Here is an 11,389-nt window from a genome sequence, read left to right as displayed (position 1 = left end):
GATAAGAACATTCTGCGCCGCTCAACGCCGTGATCCAATATAGGCTGTCGTGCAACCATAGTATCTATATCCGTGCTATTTACTAATTACGAGTTTATAGTTGTATTAGTATAATCGTATTATTAATACTTTTAAAATAATTTTATTGTAAATAAGTAGAAATATTTTATATTTCCCTTATTCAAAAATTATAACTTATTATTTGTTATTTTTAATTTAATATATTAAATATGATATTTCTATAACAATACATAACTAATATCTGTTTATAAAAATTTGGTGTACGACGCGCGGGTATGATGTTCTCTATGTATTCCAGAACTACTCAACTGATTTTTATAAAATAATGATCAATATGTAAGATAAATGTATATATTATATATGACCTCAATATATTACCTCTTTATTATGTTTAGGACTTTGCCATTATTAAATTATTAAATCGATTATTTGAATAGGTAGTAGATTGTTTTTTAATGATACATAATTGGTTAATCGATTGAAAAAATGACTTAACCTTACTGCAGGAATATCCCGAGTGTGACCTGTTTGTAATTTTTACCTTTTTCATAGCCCGAGTGCGTCCGCAGTTATATCAACAAATTATATTGAATATATTAATATAAATAAATAAATAATTTTTTTCTTCAAATTTAACAAGTTACTCTACTTGCGTAATAATAATAACGCAAGCAAACATGTGCATTTTCAGAACACATAAGATCATTTCACCACTAAGTTAGCGATGGTGGCATTTTAGTTTTTGTGTTCCCAACTATAGTAATATAATTTAATTTAGTAATAAATAACAAACATAACTATACTCTTTCCAGCGAGAGAACGCGCAGTGTCCCAACGAAAATTTGATCTTCTATGCACTCTCACCCCCTCACTCGACACTTCGTCATTGAGACTAATTAACAATACCGATAATAACGTGGAGATGCGCAGAATTGGTGCTTGATCTGGCCAGGTATAATATAGTAAGTTATCTATAAGAAATTAAGAAATATATGAAAAAATAAACAGATGATACATGCAATTATCCAATCTTCAATTAAAATGATATAAAAACAATTGTTTTAGGCATGAGCTAGTTACATACACAATTTATTAAGATTAATAAAAATAATATATATTTTTTGCATTGTTACAATAAGTAAAATTGTTATACTATAACATACATTTTTTATTAAATATTAAATAAATACATAGATACTATAATTTTTATTCAAACTTACATATGTTAAAGGAATAGATAATACATTGTATAAGCATTTTACCTTTTAAAATTAGTTTTGGCATCAAGAAGTATGTTACTATGTACAGGAATTCATATATCTTACTATACTTTTTTTAATAATTAAAAGTATAAAATAAATACATGAATTACCTTGTACATAATAAAATAAATAAATATTTTAGATTTAATGTTTCCCAAAATCTCAATTATGTTGAATAAACTGGATCCTGGATACATGGTTGGACTGTCAAAAAATGAAAAGATGAAAAATTACTGCTTTGTAACAAACAACATAATCACGGCTTACTTGTGATGAGGAATGATCATAACCACCATCAATAAGTAAGCAATGATTTTGTAATTGTCTTATATCAATGCCATTCTGATAACAATGTGAACTGAATGTGGAATGAATATAAAAATCTAAACTCTAAAGAAAAAAACAATATTTATTTAAAAGCTTATGAGAATATCAATATGAATTAGGTAGAACATATTACATTTAAAATGATTAACTACACATATACAGTTCTACACGTATATTATTATCATAATATTTTATATTAAGAGGACGCCATACCCGCATGCGTTGTCTCTGTCTTACTAACGTACATCATAACAAATTTTCGTTCAGCAGAATATATTTTGTGATGTTAGTTTCAATATTAGAATAAATTTACCTATTATCAAATTTAAAGGTAAGAATATTATCTAGACAATGACAAATGCTTTTAATAATATTACTATTTTAAAGTGAGTTACAGCTATGTAAAACATAACAACTTTAAAATTATAATATCAATAAAATCATAAGTCATTGTCTAGATAATATTCTTACCTTTAAATTTTATAATAGGTAAATTTACTCTAATGTAACTATTACAGATACCCATTATGAATGTATTAAATTTAAATTCTATAGTAATAATGTAATATATCGTTATATATATATATATAAAAACAATTCTGAGCAGAGATGATTTATGAACTTACATCACTAACTACTAAGTATATTTCATGATATTATGTTTTTTGATATTAAATTTATCATTCATTACATCATTGTAAAAACAATGCATTGATCACTCATCCGCTCAAAAACCTAAACTATATACTTTATTAAATAGCTTTTCGATACACTAAGCAGCTATCAACTTCCATTACAGGTTACAATGCTATATACATTATTATGAATAATATACAATATTTATAATCGTCCTAATTTCTGTGTATTATTTACATTTTTTTTTCGTTAAAATAGTGTATATTTAAATATTCATTGGTAATTAAGGATAAATGACAATGAATGTAGTATATATAATATTTTATTTATCTGCAGATCATGTAATAAGTACAATATTAATTTTAATACTAAATAATAATCACCATATTTAATTATTAAGATATACAATTGTTACACCTTATACTACTGTTTTAATAGAACATATAATATACACGATACAACATTTAACTTGGTAATAAATAGTAATTAATGCTAAAACACCAAGTTTTCAAAAATTTAATGTCATCAAATTATCTTTAATTATAATTTTAAATGGTATAAATATTTTATTAAAAATAACTATAATATTATCCCAAGCTAAATAGTTAGAAAATCTAAATCTTTTCGTAATATGTATTATAGAATCAATATTATGGATGAATGATTATTATTTATATTGGATGAAATTTTACTGAAAAATAATAAATATAATATCGTGGGTAAAGAGGATTTTATTTTGGTTTATTCTTTTTTGTAATAATTTATAATTGAAAATATGTGATGTAGTAAAATTGTTTACTTAAATAACAATTTTGAATGAAATAAAAAACTGGAAAGTACTGATAATTTATGTTTTTTTCTAACATGGTATTTATTGTAAATATAAATTATTTTTACAAGCAGAAATATAATATATAAATATGTTGAGATACAAAAAAATATAGAATAAAACAAACAATCATGAACAACAATTAACATCATGGAAATATTCATTTAAATACGTAAATAAGTATAATAACAATTTTTCATATAAAATACTTTCAAAGAAAAATGTTTTCATTTGATTAATGTTATCGGGAAAATGATATTTCAAATTGTCACAAATCAACGCTAATTGCTAATATAAAATATGTAAACGAGAATTCACCTGTTTAAATTTTGTTTTTCGATGGTATATAAGAAATTAGTTATAGGCTGTTTCGACAGATGTACGACGTACGTCCTCGTATTATTATAGTACGTTCCCGACTTGCATTGGGCGCCGCATTTAGTTCTCCATGTTGTTGTTTTTTTCCATACACTAATCTGTGAACACTTTAATTGGATTTAAATTCGGTCTGTTCGCAAATAAAAGATATATCACAACGACATGATTATTCTACGTTAAAACGTGATAAATCTTTCAGATACATGCGTTATTTAACAGACAGAATTCAAATCTCACCTCAATTACTTATATTTGAATTTTGAATGTTGGTCGCCTCCTGTTTGCCTTCTTCACAGCTACAATAACGTAGGTAAACACAAATGTATTATGCTGTATTCACGATAATCATCAAGTCCTATACTTTTGGTGCCGATATTCATTTATATGCAACCTATAAAAGTGACTATATTGTGAATGTTTTACATTATATTACACAAATGTATGCACAATTATACCTGTAAGGATTATTATTTTCGTATTACCGCGTTTATACTCTTTGCATAATGTAACTAACGGGTCAACAGACTACATGAGCTTTAAACCGAACCTATAACAATATACATTCATTGAAAACATACTTACATGTATATATATATATACATAATACATATATTATAATATAAGGATACGATATATGCATATCAAGTATAATAATACAGCGTAATTTAAATTTGATATATTTCTCAGTTAATCTGAATTCATAGTATAATACTTATTAGTTGTTAATAAATATTTGTTCTTTATACTAAATTTCTATATCGACATATTTTGAAAAATATTATACTTTTTGTATAATTGTTAAAATAATTAAAAATATAATCGAATCACATAATATAGTATTGTAATCATATTATCTATATACTTTATGTTTTAAATTGTTTATTCTATAATTCTACCAAACCTTTTTATTTACAATAATTTTTAACTTCAAATTAAATTTAAAATTATTGCTTTATAGTTTATTCAGAATAAGAGCGATTATACCGGCGGCCGACTTGTGCGCATGGGCTTGGCTATTTGTTCCCAAGTCCGGAATGCCTTTTTCGGAATGGTGAGAAACGCATTTCACCACTGCCGAGGACGAATATCGCCAATATTATATTGGTCGACGCCAAATACCGCTCTTATTTTAAATATACTATAGATAGTTTCATATTTATTATATTAAAATAATACAATTATAACTAGTATTGTAATACTTAATATGCATATATTTATACAATAAGTATACGTATCTAAATTATTTAATATTTTATATTAATCTAGTGTTTATGGAACACCGAAAATAAAAACAAATCAATAAACAACGAGTACACTATACATGAATACGACAAGAAGATCGTATGAAAATATCATAAACGAATAGTAGATTTACTTACAGCGGGTTTGTAAGTTCTGTTCTGTATACATGTCTTCTCCGTCATTTCACAAAACAGTCACCAAAACAATAGATCCACCTATTAGAACGTAATTTTCGTGATCCATGGTTATACGTGCATTATGTGTCTGAAAATCAGATACGGCGTTTCATGCCATCACTATAAATTTGTAGTATATGTAAAAATAAATAATACATAGATGCGTACATTTTTACGTAAGTTCCGCCGACGAGCAATTTGAATCATAATTGTATAACATATAGCTTTTGACCGCTACACTCCAGAGGTCCAGAAATCATGACAGTTTACAAATTACTGATTCTGAAACAAAAATAAATATTTTCAAGATGAGTTTTATAATTTTTGGTTAATTTGGTTTAACCGCACTGTCGCATATTTATTAAATTTCTCACTTAACTTAAGAGGACGCCATACCCACATGTGTTGTCTCTGCCTTACTAACGTACATCATAACAAATTTTCGTTCAGTAGAATACATTTTGTGACGTTAGCTTTAATATTAGAGTAAATTTACCTATTAAAAAATTTAAAGGTAAGAATATTATCTAGACAATGACATATGCTTTTAATGATATTATCATTTTAAAGTGAGTTATAGGTATGTAAAATATTACAACTTTAAAATGTTCATAACTCACTTTAAAATGAAAATATTAATAAAATCATATGTCGCTGTCTAAATAATATTCTTACCTTTAAATTTTAAAGCTAACGTCACAAAATGCATTCTATTGAACGAAAATTTGTTATGATGTACGTTAGTAAGACAGAGACAACAATGCGGGTATGGCGTCCTCTTAATTGTTAAACGTTCGTTTCCTAAATTAATTTCAATAATCATCTTTACACAAATAAATCTGAAAGCAAAACCTAATAATCTACTACTCTGCAGTCTGCGACGTACAAGTATCGTTATTCGTTGGTCATACTGACTTGTGAAAAGGATTTGTTTAAGGGGAGATGTTTTAACAGCCAAATTAACACTTGCCTTATGATTTTTTTTGTTATAGTTACTTTACCTATCTATAGATAGTTTGTTAGATACATTTTATTGAATACCTAACACTACAACGTATTAGGAAAATAGTTATTTAATCATTTATATTATTTAAATATAATTATTATTGTCTTAATTAAATAATATTTGATACCTATTATAATATTATTTATTATTTACTCGTATATTTCATTTTGATGTACCAAGTTGTTTGGTTATTTTTCCCATAAATATATTTTTTTTCTCGTTTATTTATTAATCAAATTATTTTATTTAAGATTTATTTAATTTTTAAGATATACTTCAAAAGACAAATATACATATTTATCGTGTTTAAATTTCAAAATAATTTCATCAAAGGTAATACTTTTATATATAAATAATAACTAGGGGAAGGTGGGGTTGGTATGTATGATTAAACTTTCATGGCTTATAAATCATGTTATTTTTTACGAAATTAAATATTTTCAACTGGTATAGATAAAAAAACTTATGGTCTATATAACTTTTATTTGAAATTGAATTATAATTATAAATAAATACGTTTAATTTGTGTTATTTACCCCAAGTGTGGGGTAAATTCGTATGTACCCTGGAGCAAAATCGTGTGAGGATACAATTGTTGTACAAAAACACAGTTCATTATATCTATTAGAAAATTATCAATTTGTATTGCTTTCATTTAATTTATTTATAAAGTGTGACAAAATATAAAACAACATTTAAAAAATCAAGTAGTAAGTAGTAGAATATTATGTATATTTATTATTTTCAACTTTGTTAATTAAAAATTTACCTAAACAATATTTTTAATCTTTAAAAATGCTAACAAATTATCAACACAATTCAATACTATTAAAATGCTTGGTTAAATTGAACCATAGCAATAGTTAAAATGTAAATGTGGTAAAACCATATTATGGTGTATAACTATACGATTTTGCTCCACAAAGCTTTCAAAAGAAATCGAGCTTCATGTAAAACATTAAGTAAATAAATTAATGTATCTAAACTACAAATGTAAATTACACTTAATTAGTAATTGAATAATGATAAAAACACACCTGTACAATTTTTTTTTATATGAAAATTCAGTCTTTCAGATTTTGATAATATTTTAGTGAACTATTGTAAAAACGTTAATCGTATTTTTTTTAAAAACGTGATGACAATAATTATAATACACGTGCATTATTATATTCAATAAATAAACAAACAAAACATTTCAAATTGATGTAGGTATTCAGTTTATGTCCATGATATCAATTATTGATAACATTCCGGTTATATTACGATTTTGCCTCACATACAGTAATACCCCGCTTTCCCCTATTAATGTCGATGTGCTAAATATCTGTGTTCTACATTATTTATTAATATATGAAAAATGAATTAATATACTCAATTTATATCAAATCAAATGTAACAAACTATTGTCAAAAATTAAAAATAATAATACCTAATAACAATAACTTAAATAAAGAGTCTGGATTTATATGCAACAAAAATCTATAAAATATGCAGTTTCATATCATAAATATGCAAAAAATATGCAAAATAATTTTTTTTTCAAATTAAAAACTATAAGGTTTTGAGTAAAAAATGTACACAATCTAAATATATTATGTATAAAAATTTGCTACAATTTATTAAAAAAACACAAACATGTACACATATTGTAAACACGTACATTGTGTAAGACGTAAGTATATAAAAATATTATAAATTAATTAAGTAAAGTATTTTATAAAATTATTATTTTAAAATTCAGAATAACCAATAACATTATTTATTCTATGGTAAATTTTATGGTCTTTAATTTTGGTAACAGGTAATTTTATTGTAACTTGAAAATCTGACGAGTTATAAGCGAAAACAATAAAAGGGGCGCGCCACCCTTTAAAGAGGGGTGAACGGCTACACACAAGGGGTGGTAAACGGTCACTTTGTACTGTCCATTGTTTAAAATGCAGAACGCGGACACTTTGTACTATTATATACATAAAGTATATATTATAAATATAAGTTTTATACATAAGTAGTAACTAAAAATTATGTATATTGTTTATTATTAAAATTTTTATTATTTTTATTTTTATTAGCTAATATTCTAAAAGTTTGTCATAGTAAAAACTATTACTAAACTATTTTTATATTATACTACCTTTTGACTTATTTATATTGTACACATTTTTACATGTAGTTTGAATGATATTATTGATTATTTGTTTATTTAGATTATTATTATTATACAAATACAATCAATATTTTATAACAATTTTATTTTTATTTTTTCTATTTTAATAATTAACACTATACATAATTATTAGTTACTACTTATGTATAAAACTTATATTTATAATATATACTTTATGTATATAATAGAACAAAGTGTCTGCGTTCTGCAATGTACCTTTTTACAAGACCGTACAAAGTGTTCGCGTTTGGCACTTTTAATGCCTGACTGTACAAAGTGACCTAGAACCACAAGGGGTAGGTGTCAGGACTTTAAGTATGTTTATAAGTAAGATATAAACTAAAAAAAAATTAAAATCCAGCTTTCGTGGAATTAGTTTCGAACTTTGTCGATTTTTGGTCTAATTTGACTGAACTAGTAGATATTCTTACAGACGTAAAATCTACGAATTGTAGAATATGCAACATTTATGCAACTATAAAGAAATATGCAATAAATATTCATTTTCGTTCAAATATTATGCAAAAATAAGCAAAAAAAAAAACTAACCATAGAATCTACACATTACGAAACGTCAACACTTAAAATCAAAATTATTCTAGGTGAATTATAGAAGAATATGCATTTGCATATAAATCCGAGGCCTAACTAATAACAAATTAACAAATATTCTGTAAATATTATAATTTATTTATAAAATGTATTTTCAGGTACTAATCTAATATACTTACTAATAAACTAAACTGAAATGTATTTATTTTATTTTTATGCTTTTAAGATTATTATATTTGTGTAGAATGATAATTTATAATATCAACTACCTAAAGAATAACCAAATAATACATTCAATTAAGGGGCCTCGCTACGTCGTCAGTTTGAGCTCAAAAGACGTAAAGTTTTGACAAAATTAAAGTTAGTTTAAGATGCCCAATTTTGATTCTGAAAAAAATTCTGAACTCTGCAAAAAATTGTCTATAGATCGTACGGAATACTTTGTAAAAATTAAAGCTTATATTCTAATGAAGTTGTTATAAAAACTTGAAAATATGAATTTTTTCAAATCATAATATTAAATTTAAAATTAAAATTAAAACCGGAATGTTTCGTACGATCTACAGATATTTTTCTGCTCAATTTAAATATTTTTTCAGAATTAAAATCTAACAACGTTAACTATAACTTTATTTTGTCAAATCAATAAGTAAGTTGACGTGAAATTCGTATAGTGAATTGTTATTGTTATTGAGTTATTGACATGTGCATGTGCGTATTCCAGCCGGTACCCGCATCGCATTTCACTTACACTAATAATCATTTACAACTAACACATAGGGGTGGTCTGCGTTTGGACGAATTACATTTTTACTCGCATTATAAAAGTAATGTGTTTGGGCGAGTATCTTATAATGTGTTTGAGCGAGACAATATAAAAGATAAAAACTAACACAAAATGAAAACCTATAAATAAAAATATTTACAATATTCTACGGTCATATTAAAAAAACAAGAATATTTAAAAAGAAACTGGGATAAGTAAATGTTAGGTGAAATTAAGATTTTAGAATATTTACAATGTATGGGCGTAAAATTTCCAGGAAAAAATTTAAAAAACAAACATTTTTTTTTTAATATTCATGATATTTTAACTTAATTTATAATCATCTAAATCATTTCAATTTTTAATTACACACACACGTGCGCGCGCGCGCACACAGTCCCAAGTCTGTCGAAATGAGAGGGAAAATTGATTGATAAAATACAGCATCTAAGTATATTCAAAAAAAAAAGGTCACCCAAACACATTGCAATTTTTAAAAATTCGCTCAAACGCATTACGCCCAACACATAGGTCTCTGTAAATAGTATAACGAACCATTTTTCATGTAAAATACTTTCTATGAAAAATATTTTCATCAAATTAATATTATCAAAAAAACATTATTTTAATTTGTTATGCTTCAATTTGCTAACACACGAAATATAAACTATAAATTACCTCCCCATAAATCACCTCCCCTTCCTACATTGAATGATGAATTTTTTAGGTTATCTGTCTTCAGCGGCTTGCCGATAGCGTTTCTCCCGTGTCCAGTTTTATCATTTGTATTGATATTACTTTCATTCAAATTAATTACTTTTATAAAATATTAAAACTATTAATTATAAATATGAAATAATAATTACATCAAGTAATCCATCTAGTACACATTTAGATGGAAAAAATTATTGTTTTGACCTTTAAAATTTAACTTGTATAGAAAATTACCTGTTATAGTAATATGTAAAAAAATATAACTTAATTATGTAAATATAAAAAAAAATTAATACACACAAACTAATATAATATATTATATATTATGATAAAAGTTAGCAAATACCTATCAAATATAACTATATAAGTAATTTAATAAAAAAAAAAAAATTATTGGAGCATGTAATCTGTTTTAGTTCATAAAATTGATTCTTTTAATATCGGTTATATTGCTTTAAAAGAGAAACCGCTGTGCCAGGATAAACGCATTTAAAAAAAATATATATTTAACAATTGTATTATTCATAGATACTATAATTTATCATTACACCACTGTGAGCGTATTAGTAATATTAAACGCATTGCATACTAACAAATAATTTATTTTTATTCAGTTGAAAAATTATTAGGTATTGATTGATATTAAAATTAATATCGACAATATTAAAGTAAATAAGCACAAATAAAGAAATATTATTACCTGTAAAAATTATTACTGGTGGCCTTTGGTCCGTGAACTCAGCTAAAAGGTTTGGACTTCTTAGACGCTATAACTGGACATCTCATCGTACGCTGTCGTCATGTGTAGCATTAGCATTGTAGCGCACATTGTAATGAATATATTGCATTAGATAAAGGGCCGCTACATCAACATTTGTTTTCTTTGTCTAATATCTTTCACATAATATAAGAACAAAGATACTCCGTATTTTCACGATTACGACTCTCTGGTTTAGTTTAGGGCAAAAGCACCTATTACTTATTTTATAAAGAAGAGTATTATTTTCCTATAAATTGACCGGATAAATTTTTAATATTTACATTTTTTATAAATATAAGCATGTTTTAATTTAAAATAATTTTCATTATTTTTAACCATTAATAATTTATTCAAAATTGTAAATATTAAAAGTCACCAATGCACAGAAAATACTTTTCTTTATAAAATATATAATAGGTGCATATGCCTTAAACTGAACCAGAGAGCCGTAATCATGGAAATACGGAGTATCTTTGTTCCTATATTAGGTGGGAGATAGACAGAGAAAACAAGACTAATGCTGGTATAGCGATCCCTTAAAGATAGTCGC

The 11,389-nt window shown here is 25.1% G+C and overlaps 1 long non-coding RNA gene across 1 annotated transcript; it reads right to left on the bottom strand.

Moving 5' to 3' along the window:
* Window positions 1-3,328: 3,328 nt before the first annotated feature.
* On the bottom strand, window positions 3,329-10,905 carry LOC132930759 (uncharacterized). Its single transcript, XR_009662274.1, has 6 exons — window positions 10,780-10,905; window positions 5,040-5,153; window positions 4,833-4,959; window positions 3,909-4,000; window positions 3,691-3,844; window positions 3,329-3,560 (listed from the first exon to the last, which is right to left on the bottom strand). It is a non-coding gene; the product is annotated as an uncharacterized LOC132930759 (long non-coding RNA).
* Window positions 10,906-11,389: the final 484 nt, after the last annotated feature.

The sequence above is a fragment of the Rhopalosiphum padi genome, chromosome 4 (genome assembly GCF_020882245.1).
Source record: "Rhopalosiphum padi isolate XX-2018 chromosome 4, ASM2088224v1, whole genome shotgun sequence".
NCBI classification, from domain to species: Eukaryota; Metazoa; Arthropoda; class Insecta; order Hemiptera; family Aphididae; genus Rhopalosiphum; species Rhopalosiphum padi.
This window is presented reverse-complemented; position numbering and strand designations above follow the sequence as displayed.